General features: G+C 35.9%; 1 protein-coding gene across 1 annotated transcript in view; it reads right to left on the reverse strand.

The window, feature by feature from the left end:
• Positions 1-16,869, reverse strand: part of LOC103315370 — a 175,614-nt gene that overhangs the window by 47,430 nt on the left and 111,315 nt on the right. The gene's annotated exons all lie outside the window — the stretch shown is intronic.

A 16,869-nucleotide genomic window follows, 5' to 3' on the forward strand; every position in this document is an offset into this window, starting at 1 on the left:
ATCTGCGTAAGATAATATAGTTTCATTTTGAATATCTATCAATAGGTCATTAACGTATAATATAAAAAAATAAAGAGCCAAGTATGGTTCCTTGTGGAACTCCTATCGTAATTTCTTTGTACTCACTCTTGCAGTTACTTGTTTTTACACATTGTTTCCTATCAAATAGATAGCTGATGAGTAATTTTAATGCTTCTCCTCTTACACCGTATCTTTCTAATTTGTCCAGCAGTATACTGTGATCTACAGTATCGAAGGCTTTAGCCAGGTCTAAGAACGCTGTTATAATCGGTTTACTTTTATCTAGGTTTCTATATATAATACAACTATTATCTCCCGATTTATATATAGGTACAATATCCGCTTGTTTCAGTGCATTAGGCCAGATTGATTGCTGTATGCTTAGATTAAATATATACTTTAATGGTTTTAATACATGTTTAGATACAGTTTTGATAGTTATTGCACTAATATTATCTACCCCACCAGCCTTCTTTTTCATTGCAATAATTATATTTTGAATTTCATACATATTAGTTGGAGTAATAAAAATTGAGTAGTTTCTAACTGGCAGCTTCAATTGCTTCAAGTATATTTTTTCAATTTGATTGCTTAAATGTATTCCTACATTACAGTAATATTCATTCATAGTGTTCGCAATAGAAGTCTTATCCTCAATTTTCTGATCATTAACTACTATACTATCAAGTGATCCTCCTTGTTTCTTTTTTTTCCTAACTTATCATTTATTATGCTCCAAAGCTATCTTGAATTACCACTACATTTTCTAATAGCATTATTTTCGTATTAATACTTAGCATCTTTAATTACCTTACTCAACATTTTTTCATAATTTGTATAGTCCATTTTCAGTTTTAGATTTGTTGGATTCTTTTCCATATGTTATATAACATCTCTTTAGTTTTAGAGGATATTAATATTGCTTTGGTAATCCATTTTTTCTTTGAAACTGAATCTTTTTTGTTTTTATTTGAATATTTTCTATCAGTTGCTTTTTCAACACAGCTTTGGATCATACTTATTAATTCGTTTATAGCTTGATTAGGATCGTTTATTTGTAACAATGAGTCCCACTCAACTCTTTTTGCATTATTTATTAACTTACCATAGTTAATGCAGGCTGATTGATTGTAATCTTTTTGTATTTTGAATTTGTTAATACTTATGAAGAGTGGGCAACGATCATTGAACGGAATATTTAACTTAAAAAACTCCAACTCAATATTTCTCACTTTGGCGAAACAATTGTCTATACACGTACTGTTCTCACTGTTCTGAGACGGTCTTGTGATTCCTCTAAAAAATGGAATATATTCATTATCAAAAAAATTATTCAGAAATTCTTGAGCAATTGTGTTTTCAGCTAAACCAATTTTGTCATAATTTATATCCCTTATATCAATATTGAAATTCCAAAAATACGTTGATTTTTTATATTAACCTGTTTAGACAGAAATTTACTTACAGAATTAGTAAATTCAGATTTTGATATATCATGACACCTGTACATAGCAGAGATTCTGATTGCCTCACCTGACTCTAGAAAAGTATCAGAACTTACAACACTCAATCTATCAATTACTTCTATTTTAGTTATTTCCTGTATATACTTTTTTATATATAACATGACTCCATCAGTCCTATTAATTTTACTATCATTGTAATAGCTTTTATAGCCTTGTAATTGATAGTATTGAAGATATTGTAAGACCGATGTTTCCGTACATATTATAATAATTGGTTTTACTACCAAGCTTTTAATAAATGATTCTTATTTCTCGTAATTCGCATTTAGACTTCCTATATTTACACACAAAATTAAGGTTCTTTTTTTTCGAGATACTCTAGTTAAGTGATCTGATGTTCTCTGCATCAAGTTCTATGTTGTATATATCTTCAAAGTTGAATTCTTGGGACACTAGATAATCCTTATTTCTTAATCTATTTGCTATACGTGTATTAACTGAGTTGAGTGATGTAGAAGACATCCCAGATGCTCGCATAGCTATAGCCTTGCTTGAAGTATTTTCTGCCATACCGACATATCTCGGTATTACACGTTGTATCGTATAATCAGTTAGGTCAATGAACTTCCCTATCTTATTCTGTAGAATACTGCATGCGTAGCTATCTGTTGCCATATGCTCAGTATTATATTGAGTTTCATACTTATTATTGCTGAAGATACAATTAGGACAATTTAATTTACTACCCGAACAATCTATAGTCTTATGATTACCTGCACATTTTAAACATGTGTGATTATTTGTGCACTTAAAGCCATTATACCCATATCTACTACAATTAAAACATGGTTTAATGTTGCAATAGTCATGCACCTCACAGTTTTGATAACCCACAAAGATCCTGTTTTTATTCTCTCTTACATGTTAATATAATTCAGCAGGGATTTCTAATATAACTGACTGTAGATGAGTTTTAGAGTTATCATATGAGTGCAATACTGTACACTTCTTGTTAAATTTACTAAAATCCCTTTCATTTATGTCATCTTCAATTTTTTTTATTGTTTAGGGTTTCAAAATTATTTATTCCAACTACTTTTACCTTCGGATTCTCTATTATTTCTTTTATAACATCACAACTTTCATCAAGCTTTTTCTTTAATACATTATATGCTTTGCTTGCACTTTCTTCTGTTAAACAATTTACTATTATTTCACTCCTTTTCTTGATTAGTTTTTTTTCTTGTATACTCTTATCTTTCTGTTGCAATGCCGATACCCTAAGCTGGTCTTGGGCGTTGTCGTCCAGATCGGACGGGTGGGTGTCTATCACCACTACACAGTGCGTCCTCAGGTTGCGAATAGAGGAACAGCCCCTGAGAAAGAGGTTAGCTGCGAATAAATTGAATAAGCAGTCGCGGACAGCCGATAGGAACAGGCGTGGGTGTGATGAGCCCACACTGTCGAACGCATTCATCTAGAAACACTACGCAAGCACCACAACAAAAAACACTTCACATTATCTCTTATCTCTTAATCTATCTCTTTCATCACACATTACAAAAATGGGCAAAAATCCTGCTGCCGAGGAGGATGCGGAAGCGATGACAACTGCCCAGAAAGGGGATGTGTAGAATGATTCGTCACCTGGTCTTACGCGGTAACGATGCCAACGAAGGCGCGCTGCCTTGCAGGGGGGCGTTAGGATGCGAGAATGAAACCGTAGTGTGTCTGACGCCGAGTTGACACTGTCCTCGGCAAAGTCGGAAAGCTCTCATACTTAGTTCTAGAGAGGTATGGGGGTTATCACCTCTAGAACGGTGGACTCACCTGCGATCGGAACAGGATCCAAAGCGCGCGGGTTTAACATACTATCATGGCTCAAACAAATCAAAACCAAACCAAAAGGGACTTAAGAGTCGGAAACTGGAATGTTCGCAGTCTACACAGAGCAGGCGCGTTTAAAGAACTCATAAAGGAAGCTGATAGGTACAATCTAGATTTGGTAGCAATACAGGAATCGCGGTGGCCAGATGGCGGAGTACTGGCATCGGGTAACTTCACGTACCTGTATGGGGCCGGGAGCGGGGAATCCCTAGGCACCGGATTTCTCGTAAACAAAAGCATCATACATTCGGTTAAAAGTTTCAAATCCGTTAATGATAGACTCTCGTACATTATCATCGAAGGTGAAAGGTATAGATATGTATTTATTAATGTACACTGTCCTACAGAGGACAAAGCAGAAGAAGCTAAGGATCTCTATTACGAAACTTTAGAGCAGGTAATCGATCAGTTCGCGCCTTACGATACAAGAATAGTATTAGGCGTTTTCAATGCTAAAATAGGTAGAAAGGAAATGTTTAGGCCTACTATAGGGAATGAAAGCCTGCACGATGCCAGCAACGATAACGGTATTAGGGTCATAAATTTCGCGGTAGCAAAAGATCTTATAATCAAAACGACGTGTTTTAAGCACAAGGACATACACAAAGCAACGTGGACATCGCCGGACGGGGCCACACAGAACCAAATTGATCATTTTCTCATTGAAAAAAGACGTCATACTAACGTTCTCGACGTAAGGGCTCATAGAGGGGCAGACAGCGACTCAGACCACTTCCTAGTAGTAGCCAAATTAAGAGCTAGATTAGTAGCGAATCAAAATAGTAAGCGAACAAACAAGGTAGAAAGCTTCGATATTGAAAAGCTACGAGATAAAACAGAACGAATTAGGTACCAGATAGAAATTAATAACAAGTTTCAGGCACTTGAAAAAGCAAGCACATCGCCGGAGGGGAATGACGAACCGAATAGCTTATGGGGGGATATCGAAAAAACGGTAAAAGAGGCCGCGAACAAAGTACTGGGCAAAAAGAAAAAGCCAAAGAGCAAACCATGGTTTGACGAAGAGTGCGACCTCTGGTTTGAAAGGCGCAAAAAGGCTAAATTAGATAGCTTACACAATAGAAGCGATAGAACCGTAGAAGAGTATTCTAACGTAAGGAAACAGGCGGGTGCGATCTACAGAAATAAGAAGCGGGAGTATCAAAAGAATCTTATTAGGAGAATAGAAACAAACAGTAAGGAAAATAACCCCCGCGAAATGTACAGAGAGATAAACGCCATCAGAAAGGGTTTTAGGAGTAGAGCGCAATTGATGAAGGACGAAAACGGGGACCTCGTAACAAATGACAGCGAATTACTGTCGCCGTGGAAAAACTATTTCGATAAATTATTAAACGTGCATGAAAATAACGAAGAATTAAGGGACGAAATTCACACTGCTGAACTTCACGCGGAGGAACCGAGCTACCAAGAAGTAGAGGCCGCGATTAAAAAACTAAAAAACAACAAAGCAGCGGGAAATTACTCTATACCAGTTTAGTTACTCAAATATGGGGGCGTCGAGCTTACTTTTAAAATCTATAAACTAGTATGTGCCATCTGGAAAAATGAAACAATTCCCGAAAATTGGAAAGAATCTATCATTATACCGATTTTCAAAAAGGGGGATAAGACAGACTGCAATAACTATAGGGGTATCTCACTTTTAGCAACGTGCTACAAAGTTCTGTCAATACAAGCTAGACTCACTCCATTCGCGGAAGATATAGTAGGAGATTATCAGTGCAGATTTAGGCGCAACAGATGGACGAGCGATCAAATGTTTACCATAAGACAGTTGTTAGAGAAAAAGTGGGAATTTTGCGAAACCATACAGCAACTATTTATAGATTTTCAAAAAGCGTACGATTCTATTAAGCGAAGCAAAATGTATCAAATTATAGTACTTCTTGGTGTACCAAAAAAACTCGTGAGATTGATTCAAATATGTCTGAACGGAAGCACGGGAAAGGTCCGAATAGGCGGTAATGTATCAGAACTATTCACGATACGCGATGGTTTAAAACAAGGGGATGGGCTCTATACGGTGCTGTTCAACTTAACGTTAGAGTATGTTGTTAGAAAAATGCAGGTTAGCCAGCTGGGCGCAACGATTAATGGAACTACGCAGATGATTTGGATATACTGTAGGATTGTAGGGAAACGGTAGCAAGAAACGCAGAAATCCTCATAAAAGCGGCAGAGTATACAGGGTTAGAAGTGAGTGAATCAAAAACAAAGTACATGATTGTGGATAAACTAGGCATCTGCAGAGGGGAGAGAGATCTCAGAGTTGGGAATTTTACTTTTGAAAAGGTTAGCGAATTCAGGTATCTGGGTACGACCGTAAATGATAGAAACGAGATTAATGTCGAATTAAACAAGAGACTCCATTCGGATAATGCTTGCTTCTACGTCGTGAGTAATTTACTTAAGTCGAGGCTGTTGTCTAAAATCGTTAAAATAAGAATATACAGAACAATAATACTGCCGGTGGTTCTGTACGGGTGCGAAACGTGGGCTCTCACTAAGCAGGCGGGCAACCGTTTTGGGGTATTTGAAAATAAAGTCTTGCGAAAAATATACGGGCCAAAGAAAGATGAGGATACTCGGGAATGGAAGAGACTACATAATGATGAGTTACACAATCTGTACTCGTCACCAAATATTAACAGAATAATAAAATCACGCAGATTGGGATGGGCAGGGCACGTAGCGAGAATGGGAGACGACCGTACGGCAGCGCGTGTCATGAAGGGCAGGCCGATAGTAACGCGACCTCTAGGTAGACCTAGACGCAGATGGGAGAACAACGTAAAAGCGGATCTAGTAGAAATAGGACGGGTGGGTGTCGATCGGAGGGGTGCTTCTTGGGTGGGGTTGACAAAAGACAGAGCAGCGTGGAAGACTTGCGTAGATGAGGCGATGAACTTTCAAGTTCCAAATGCCACTTCAAAAAAAAAAAAAAAAAAGAAAAAAAACGCTTATCTTTAATGAGATAGTGTGCAACCACATCATTTATTTTGTCAATAGAAAATTCTTAAGTATCTTTATTTTTAACTATAATTTTTAGGATTCGTTTTGGCTTGTTATTAGGCATGGCACTCGAAATCACTTGAGCATAGGTTTTGTTTTTTTGAGCTATTTATTTCACTTTTCTGCTTATCAAATAATTCTCTCAATAACTTATTTTTTTTTTCTTTCAGTTCTTTATTTAATTCTTTCAATAGTGCATTTACACACTTCAAATTACTGTCTATTTTTACACTATTCTCATCATCATCATCATCACTATCAGCTTCAGACACACTTAATTGATCACTTTTCCTTAGATTGTGTGCTAATTTAATCTGAGCAATGATTATATTAGCTTTATTACTCAGCACATTCGTATTCACTTTTGAGGTTAGGTCTAATTGGTTATGTTCCGGACATAACCCTAGAACTCCACTAATTTTTACTGCCCCATCTATTTGAGCAAAATCACTAGTATGAAAATCAATCAATAGCGATGGCGCCACCCGAAAGTAAGCCGCCTGACAAGGCTGATATAAATTTTTACAAGTGTCATAAAAATAAAAAAGTTTCAATTGTGATGTGTTTAATTTGTGGTGGTGTTTATGATAAGAGTTGCTTTTAAAGATTGAATAACACGAAATTCATTGCAGAAAGTATGGTAATTTGCCCTGAACACAATGCCATAACCTCAAACTACGATGAGTCAACACTAAATGAAGATACAAGAAAAGTAATTGTACAGTTAAGATTAAGTATGATAAACGAAATAAGAGAAATGGTATTAAATGAATTAGAAGAAGATAATACCTCCAGTGCCAGTCAGCAGGGTGAGGATGAAGCAAAAGATATACATAATCTAAAGAAAGAAAACAAGTTACTAAAATTATTAAACATTGAACTACAAGATAAAAACTCATTACTCAAAGAACATCTGAATCATGTTAAACAAGTTAAGAACAAGTCTTTTTCCCAAGTTCTTACTGATCAAATTCCTAAACAAAAACGAATTCCCAAAATCATTATAAAAAAGAAAAATAGAGATGATGGTAATGACCTGAAGAGAAATGTCACTCATTATTTGAACAAAGAAAAATCAATTCAAACAAAGAAAGTGATATTCAAGAATGATAGTGAAGTTATTATTAGCTGCATGAATGAAGCAAGTGCTATTGATACCGAAAAATCGCTAACTAAGAAATTATCCAATACATGTACTATTGAAAAGGAAGAGGTTAAAAAACTCAGGCTAAAAGTAGTCGAATTTGATAACTATGAACAAGTGGACATAAAAACTATAGAAGAGAATATAAATACTAGAAACTTTAAGAAATTTGAAAGTAAATGTACAGTTGTGCACACTACGTAAATAAAACAACAAAATTACAAACTGTCTTTTTAGAAGTTACTGCTGAAATATACAAACACATTACAGAAAGCAAAAACAGGATTTTTGTAGGATACCAGAATTGCAGAGTTTATGATGACTTAAACCTACAACCTTGTTTCAATTGTGGTAGGTTTGGACATAATGGAAATAAATGCTCTAATGGAAAGGTGTGTTTGAAATGTGCTGGATCTCATAATAGTGTATACTGTAACAGGATAAATGAAATGTGCTGCGTAAATTGCCTATACAGTAACAATACGTACAAAACACAGTACGATACTAAGCATGTTACAAACGATAGTCAACACTGCCAAGTTCTAATAAACAGAATTAAAAAGTATATAGCAATTACTGACTACCCATTGACTGCAGTTATCCAGAGATACATCGGTAAGATAGATATCTACAAAAACACCGGAGCTGAATCAACAAATGCAAGACAGAAATCACAATCCATGACGTCACTATCACCACGCAGCAATATTCTTCAAATCCCAGAAGGAAAACCGACGCAGCTAAAAAACAGCAATACGATCATGGAGCAGAACATCGAGTTAATTGACAGTGTACAAAAGATATAATTCAAACAGAAAATATAAAAAAGAATATATTTTATACTTAAATATTCGTAGCCTTAATGGTAATTTTTTACAACTGCAAGCACTTATTGAGAGCTTAAATACTAAGCCTAGTATTATAGTTTTTTCAAATTCCATGTCGCTTAATTTATTCATTTTTGGCATGTTTAGTAATGTCGCATACGAAAATAAAAGTTCGTCAGCTGCTGACGAAGGCAAAACGCTATTGAACTTGATAAACTTTTTTTACTGTAAAAATTTTGGTCAACTCTTCTAGTAAATTTGAACTAGTAAGCATTTCGAGAAACTTAAATAATTCAGTTTTGTCATTTCTATGATGAATCGTAGAAAACACAGAATTAACAATAGGCTCTCCAAAATCAAAAAAATTGTCTTTTGTTTGGACGTGATGGAGGTTGCGCAGTCGCTTTAGGCTCTACAATTTTTTTTACAAGCTTTTTTACTCTATTTTGTGATGAGTGATCTAAACAGTGTAAATAAGTCAGTTTAAATCTGGGATTAGTAAAAGCTGCAATTGCCGCTACTTCGCCACGATCCTTAATGTTAAAAAAGTCATGGAAACGTTTTTCCAGAGCCAAAATTAATCCTATCAAAAGAGGTCGACAAGTATCAATACTAGTTTCTTCGCACCCGACTAATAGACGCCACTTTTTTCTTAGATCCAATAAGCTTGGTAATACGTATCCGAAATTGCAATTAGAATCCCTTTGCAATATATCTAGTACAAGCTAACGGTTTCATAATATCTAAATATTCTTCCAAATAATGAAAATCATTTCTGATTAAGATGGATTTTATCTGAAGAAGCACATGAGTTTTAAACTCCATTAACTTGTCTTCTATATTATACATGTGTTCAAGAGCATCATACAAAAAATTCCACCTCGTCGTAACGGGCTTTTTTAAACGTTTTTCAAGATATTTCGTTTATTTTTCTCTTTTTTGAAGGGATTGTAGACAGCTCCATATCTCTTGACACTTTGTAATCAAACTATGAGCATTTTTTAATTAATATGGTTCTTCTAAAATCTTATTAGAGTCAGTGGTGGCCAGTAAATTGAGAGTGTGACTTGATAGTTTTGGATTATTTGCGAAGATATTCACATTTATCGCACCATCAAGATGATCAATGTCTTTTGGGCAAATCTAATCATTTTTGGGTAAAGCTTTGTGTCAGTTGGCGCGGAATACCCAAATATCCTCTCTTTAAAAAATGATGGACTTTGTTGTGAAGCATTTAATACGTGATTCTGATTGGTTGCTGGTTGGTTGTCTAGGCAACGAGATCAGAACCACGCGCTTTAAATTCATAACCTCAAAATAGTCATAACCCTGGTAGAAATATTTGAAGTGTTTAAAATGAAATGTGGAAACCTCGATGGCAGAAAAAATATATGAAATGTAACTAGCAAGAAACCTTAGTAAATTATCATTACCAGTGTAGTATTAAAACATGTGTATTGAAAAGTGGCACCATAACCCTATTTAAAAGTAGTAATAATGTGTGTGAATATTATTCAGTTTTTTTGAAATGTCAGTGAGAAGTGCAATTAAAAGAATGAAAAGTATGAAGATATAATACTGTGTTTCTATATGTCCAAAGTCACCCTCGATGAGGTTTGAGAGGTGAATTTAAAGAAAACTTCAGTATCCGAGTCAGTAAGTTTAAGTCTATCATCATACAATGCCCTTTGAATTGTAATGATAGACAAACTCAGTGACTCTTATACCGAACTTTTCTTCAAATTCACTACTCAAACCTTAATGACGACGACATTGGGAATTATTTATTTTAAAATAGTATTGCGGGTATGGTAACGTATCAGATGCTTATAAAATGTTAGCAGAAGTTAGTGTACCGCCCAACACTTATAGTGAATTTTCTACCAGAGTTATTAGACAGGGATAGAATCAAGAACGCGCGAAGCGCGCCTTCATTCCTAGTATCTTTTAATTGTTAGTTGAAAACAACATCAAATTTTAATCGTTAATTGAACAAAATTCAATTAATAACTAAATTTGAATCATTTATTGAATCATTAATTAGACAAATTTTAACTAACGATTAAATTTTAATCAATAATTGAAAAAATTATAAATAACGATTAAATTTTAATCGTCAATTGGAAAAATTTTAATTAACAATTAAATTTTAATCGTCAATTGAAAAAATTTTAATTAACGATTAAATTTTAATCTACAATTAGAAAATGTTTAATTAACGAAGGTAATGAAAGTCCAGGGAAATCACCTCACCCCTCACAGGCCTGAGCGCGACGTGGAAGTCAAGAAAAGTTAGAATGTAGAAAGGCACTAATGTGTTAAAGATTTTTCTCAAAAAGCCGGCCATGAAGTACTTCCTACGCTCACCGGTGGTAAGCCATTGCAACTCACGCTTATAAGAAGAGATGTGCTCGTCGATCGTGTGTAACGGATTCCCGTGTTAACAAGTCTTTGGAGTTTAGAGTCCAATTCTTGAGTCAGGTCACAGTAAGCTAATAAAAATAACAATAGTCTATTAACGGAAATAGGAGTGCTTTCACAAGGGGTTGGCGCAGCCTGAGGTTAGTGCTCTTCCTAAAAAAGTAAAATCGATACATCAAAGAGTGAGCACGTTTACAGATTTGTGTAACGTGCTCTTTCCAGGTAAGTTTGGAGTCAAGCACCAACTCAGCTCAGAGGATTCATAGTTGACCTGCCCCCCCCCCCCTATGTAGATGTAAGTGTTAGCAACAGTAGGTAAAGCATTTATGTAGTATGGAGAGCCTAGGACAACCCTAGTTTTAAGGACATTAAGTTTGAGGTGGTTTTGTGCAGCCCAGCCCATTATCCTTTCGGCGTTAACACTTATCTTGACAGAATAAGAATCATACTCCCCAAGGTAGCATTGGTTGAATCTAGACAGAAGCAAAAATCATTGATGTACAACGCGAACATCAGAGGACACGAAACTGATCCCTGTGGAAACCAGTGTTTAGTGATAGAAAGGTAAAGAGTTCATTGTTGTTACAAATGACGGCCTATTCTCTTCCCGTGAGGTAAGATGCAAGCCAGCGGAGAATAGCTTTCTGAGTAGCCTGACGTGACACACAGTATCAAACGTCTTGCTGAAATCAAATAAAAGTAGAAGAGTGACCATCTTCTTATCTATTCCAAGCCTGACATTATCAGTCAACTTAATTGAGCCAGACTGTGTGCTGTGGCCAGTGCGGAAGCCTGTTTGGAAATTGTCAAGGTAAAATCTTGTTTCGAGAGTCCACGTTTGAGATTAGAGAGAGAGAGAGAGAGAGAGAGAGAGAGAGAGAGAGAGAGACAGAGAGAGAGAGAGAGAGAGAGAGAGAGAGACAGACAGAGAGCCACGACAGAGGACCTGCCGACCCAGACCCAAGTGCCGTGAGCAACGGATCCTGGACGGCCCCTTTCCCGGCGTTTTCGAGGAACGGGAAGCTCGAGTTCGATCCAGTCCCAGAGAGGTATAGTGATAAATTTGAGTGTGATTGTGTGCGTGAGAGAAAGAGAGAGTGAGAGAGGAAGAGCACCGGTCCTCTAGAGGTTAAACAGTCGTAAACAATATATTATGCAACTAGTGTGAAGTAGGAATGTATATTGCTTTCCCTTAGAGGAAGCTTTGCAATAGAAACATTTTCAGTTGCATAGAAACGTATTTGGAAGTTTTTGGAGTCCGAATCATACGTTTTTAGAAAATGTCCATGCGGATGTCTGTGTGTGTGTTTTTATTATGAGGTGTAGACAGAGCCAGCTTTGCGCAAGTGGCCCTTAAACACCAGATCCCCATAGGCACTATCGTTAAATAATACTACCGTGGGGCCCGTTAACTAGCTTACTTAAAGTTTGACTTTTCCATACGACCCCCATCCACTAAGGTAATTAGGAGTTCAGGATCAAACTCGTCTTCTTCATTCTGCATCGTCTAGCCGTCTGCTTCGTGCAGCATCGACCGGTCGACCTTTGAACAGACTCAACCCCGACACCTACGTTCCTCTGCATCAGGTAAGGGAGCCTGGGCTCAACTCAGTTACCTACGTTCCTCAGCATCGGTCTGATGAGCCTTTAGAAGTACTCGACCCCGACACATACGTTCTTCTGCATCGGGTAAGGGAGTCTAGGCTCAAATCAGTTAGCTATGTTCCCAGCATCGGTCTGAGGAGCACTTAGAGGTACTCAACCATAGCTCCTACGTTCTTCTGCATCGGGCAGGAAAGTGAGAGCTCAACTCTGTGACCGACGTTCCTCTGCATCTGGCCGAGGAGCGTTTCATATATACTGCTTAGTGGCCTTCGTCTAGCAAAAGTTTCCTTAGCAGTTTTGCCATGTCTTTCCCTTCTTTTTTCTTCGTCATTTCTAACCTTCTTGAAAATGGTTCTTACGTAGTTGTTTACTGCGCACTAACTATCCTCCGACGTCAATGTAGTTGACATCATTGATCTTTTTTCTACGAGAAATAAGGATAGCTTTGGTTTTGAGGTTGGCTAGTTCTAGGACTGCCTCTGCTATCCATTTGTGTATTATATGGATAGAATCCTCAGCTATATCCCTCACTTATTCTTTGTGCTTCGCAACCACCACTACTGCAATATCGTTAGCAAAGCTTACTTCTGGTCCGGTGGCACTCGCTACGTGCACTCTCGACCTCGTTGTCCCACCAGTATCCTAGTGGTCGTCTACAGTTGTGCACTCTTCTTCCTATGGCCACGTCACAGGCTCAAGTGAAATTCTCTATCAGCTATTCAGCCTTGCTGTTTGCCGATTCTAGCAGTTCCATTTCTTCCAATGCCAGCAGAAACATCTCCTCATCATAATCCTTCGTTTGCAGACTGACTCATTTGGTCCTTGTACTCACGCTCATTCTCTGCTCTGATTTTCTTACCTCTTTGTGTGTGTGTATGTGTGGGTGTGCGTGTGTGTGTGCGTTTGTGTGTATGTATACCGTCACAATTCTGGAAGTACGCAACCGATCGTAATAAAATAAAATTTTTAAAAATAAACCGAAAAAATAAATTTAAAAAAATAAACCGATCGTAAGTAATAAAATTTGACATGCATATATATTTTCTGATTCTGAATTTGGGAAATTTTTTTTTAAGATTCTGACTATTCTACAGCCATTATTCGATTTTTGAAAAATTTTATTCGTTTTTTCTTAATGATATGATTTATACAATTAATTCAACAATAATGTTTCTATAAGGTCATTTACTTGCTTACTTTTTACCGCAAGATTTTCAATATTGACTGTTCCGTTCAAATGTTATAATAAATTCTTTTTAAAAATTTAGTATCTCCAAAAATAAATTGTCAAACGTTTTTAAAAAATGTATGATCATAAAAAACTATTTTTCTTTTTATGGTCATTTTATGATTTTTGAAAAACACTATTTTGCATTTTTTTTTCAATCATCCCATTGTTACAAACAATTCAGCTATAATGCATTTGAAAGATAATAAAATTACCTACTTTTCTTCGTTTGGCCCTCTGGATCGACCGCTTTGTCGACAGATAAAATGACAAAAGTAATTTTTTTTTCAAAAATTCATATTTCTAAAACGAAACATCATAACCTTACGAAAAAAATCATGCCGATGGGTCACGTGTCCAACTATATCTCATTAAAATTTCAAGTGATTTGACAACTAATTTTTTCAGTAATAAATCGAAAACTGAAAAAAAAATGAGTTTGTTTTGTGCCTTGATTACGGATGTAAAACATCATCATTGCACTTGAGATTTCGGGAAAAAGTAGATATTTTATCGGTTTTGGCTAAGTTTATTGCACAGTTTTCAAACCCTTATGGTTCGTAAGATATCAAGGTTTCAATTTTTTTTTGAAAATTTTTTGATATCTCATATCTCTAAAACGATGTAGTCAAATGCTTCAAAATTTTATTTGGTGATTCACTATAAAAAAAGCTATCTGCTATTAAAATTTTAAACGATTCCATCAAGCGGTTTTCAACTAGAGCTTTGATGGTTATGTTGGTTAGGAACACATGTAAACGAAAGAAAAAAGTCAGAGGGGCCTTTGCCGCCAAAGCCACAGGGTTCAGGGTGAAAAGCCGAACCAAGTCGGTTAAGTGAAACTGAGATGGCAGGCTGTTTCTAAATAATTTAAGAAGTCTCTATGCAAAAGAACAGACATCAAACTTCAATATCATGGATTTGGCATGATTATGAGAGATTTGGTGGTTGACACTGACTGGCTCGCATACTGATGAGATTGAAATACCTGTGAAAGCCTCACCATTGGTGACTTTGAGCACATCGATGACACTTTTTACACAGTAATTGCACTTGAACACCACAAAGTCAGCCAGTACAGCATGCTTGTACATACTGTCATATATGAGAGTATGCATGTGTAGGGTTAGGTTTTCACTCTTAATGCGCACTTTGTAAATCATATTTCCCCTTCAAAAAACATTCTAGATGAATTTATACGGCATTTATCATTCAACATTGACTGAAACTATAAGAACTGTAGTTCTGGTCTGCTATGCTATTCTGCTGTATATCATAGCAGACAGCCTCTACAATACGCGTCATATATTTCTAGTATGCCTGTGCCTGGCTTGAACCATACGCGCATGCGCAAAAAAATTAAGAGAACTTCTGCTAGTCCGGTTTCAGCGTACAAACTACGCATATTTCTCGACGGATTCTGGGTTTTATTTCTACCGAGTCGCTAGGGAACGGGCCAGAACTTATCGGCCATTTGCTACCAGGGTTCAATTTTAATAATTCAAATCAGGTAATTTAATTTCGGCATTTTTAGGTTTCACAATAACATCACTTAAATAACGGTCAATGTCACAGAAGAATTTGTTCATTATATTAGCAATCTCTACTTTGTCGTTGATTTTATCATTATTGTCCTTTATATAACTCATGGCGTCATTGGAACTTTTTTCCCTAATTTATTGTTGATGATTTGCCATAGTTTCATGGATTATTTACATTGTTTTCGATTAGCATTTTGTCGTATTTAAATTTGGCATCTTTAATAACTTCAACTAAAATTTTTGAATAATTTTTGTAGTCATATTTAAGCTGTTCATTGTTTATATCAAATTGTCATAACTTATATAAAAACTCCTTTGTTTCGCATGGTTTGATAATAGCTTTAGTGATCCAGCTTTTTCTACCATTAAGTTTACGTTTATTTTGCTTCAATTTTAATAATTTAACACATTTATTAATTGCAGACAGTAACGTGTCAGTTGCCAAATTAGGACCCTGCATCAGTGTAATATCATTCCAGTTTCTGGATTGAGCAATCTTAGCTAATTTCTTATAATGTAGTAATACTGTTTGTTTTTCTTTGTTCAGGTTTCTTGTCTTTGTAAAGATATTATTTATGCAGGACCCTTTAGATGTACCTAAAGGCGGCCTTGTAATACCCATAAAACCCGGTATATAACCTTTATCAAGGAAATTGATAAGAAATTCTTGATATATGTGATCGTAATCTAATACATCAATATTGAAATCTCTAATAACAAAAAATGATTTTTCGTGTTTCTCTTTTCATCCAAATATTTATTTAAGTCTAGCATAAACCCCAACTTTGGTATGTGATGTGATCCGTATATCGATGAGATTTTAATATTACTATTATTATTCAAGTTAATTCTAGTATTAACAATTTTAATACTATCCTGTATCATAATTTCTGTATTCAGTATTAGATTTTTATTTACGAAAACCATTACTTCATCATTTCTATTGAGCCTACTTTCGTTATAGTATGACTTAAATTCATAGTCCCTTTTGCTCAGATCAAATGCCTTGTAATTAAATTGCTGAAACATTAAAGAAAAAACAACAGATGGTTTGACGATAATAGTTTCAAAAAATATTTTACCTTTATCAAAATTGGCGTTCATGCTTCTGACATTAAAATGCATAATTATATCGTTTTTATTACTAATCGCCTTATTTATATTGCCAATACAACTGTAAGTTTTTTCTTTATGCATTGGATCCTTTTGTATTATATCAAGATAATCAAAAGTATCAATTTTATCAGTTTAAGATTTGTCGCTTTTTAACCTTGCACTTTTCAGTTGAACAGGTGGCTGCTGTAGTTGTTTGTCCATCTTCAGCTGGTGTAGTCGTAGTCGCCTAGCTGATTCTGTCAGTTTTTGCTTCTGTTTGGAAGATTTAGATAGATCTTGTGAAAGCTGTTTCGTTGCGTTAGGTGTGGATGGATTTTGTATCACTTTAGTAGATTCCTGTTGATGATAAAACGGTAGAACCGCTGGTAAAGAAGGTCTTACCGGGTAATCAATAGACTCAATATCGATGGCTGAATAAAATAAGATCGTATCGTGGCGGCGACTCCGAGAACGTCGTATCGAGGCGGCGATTCCGAGAACGTCTTATCGAGGCGGCGTCTTCGGAAACGTCGTATCCTAGACGCGATTTTATTTTCTCTAATTTTGTAGTGGCAGCACTGCGTGATTTTTGAATATG

This window comes from Nasonia vitripennis (assembly GCF_009193385.2).
Source record: "Nasonia vitripennis strain AsymCx chromosome 3 unlocalized genomic scaffold, Nvit_psr_1.1 chr3_random0009, whole genome shotgun sequence".
Lineage (NCBI taxonomy): Eukaryota > Metazoa > Arthropoda > Insecta > Hymenoptera > Pteromalidae > Nasonia > Nasonia vitripennis.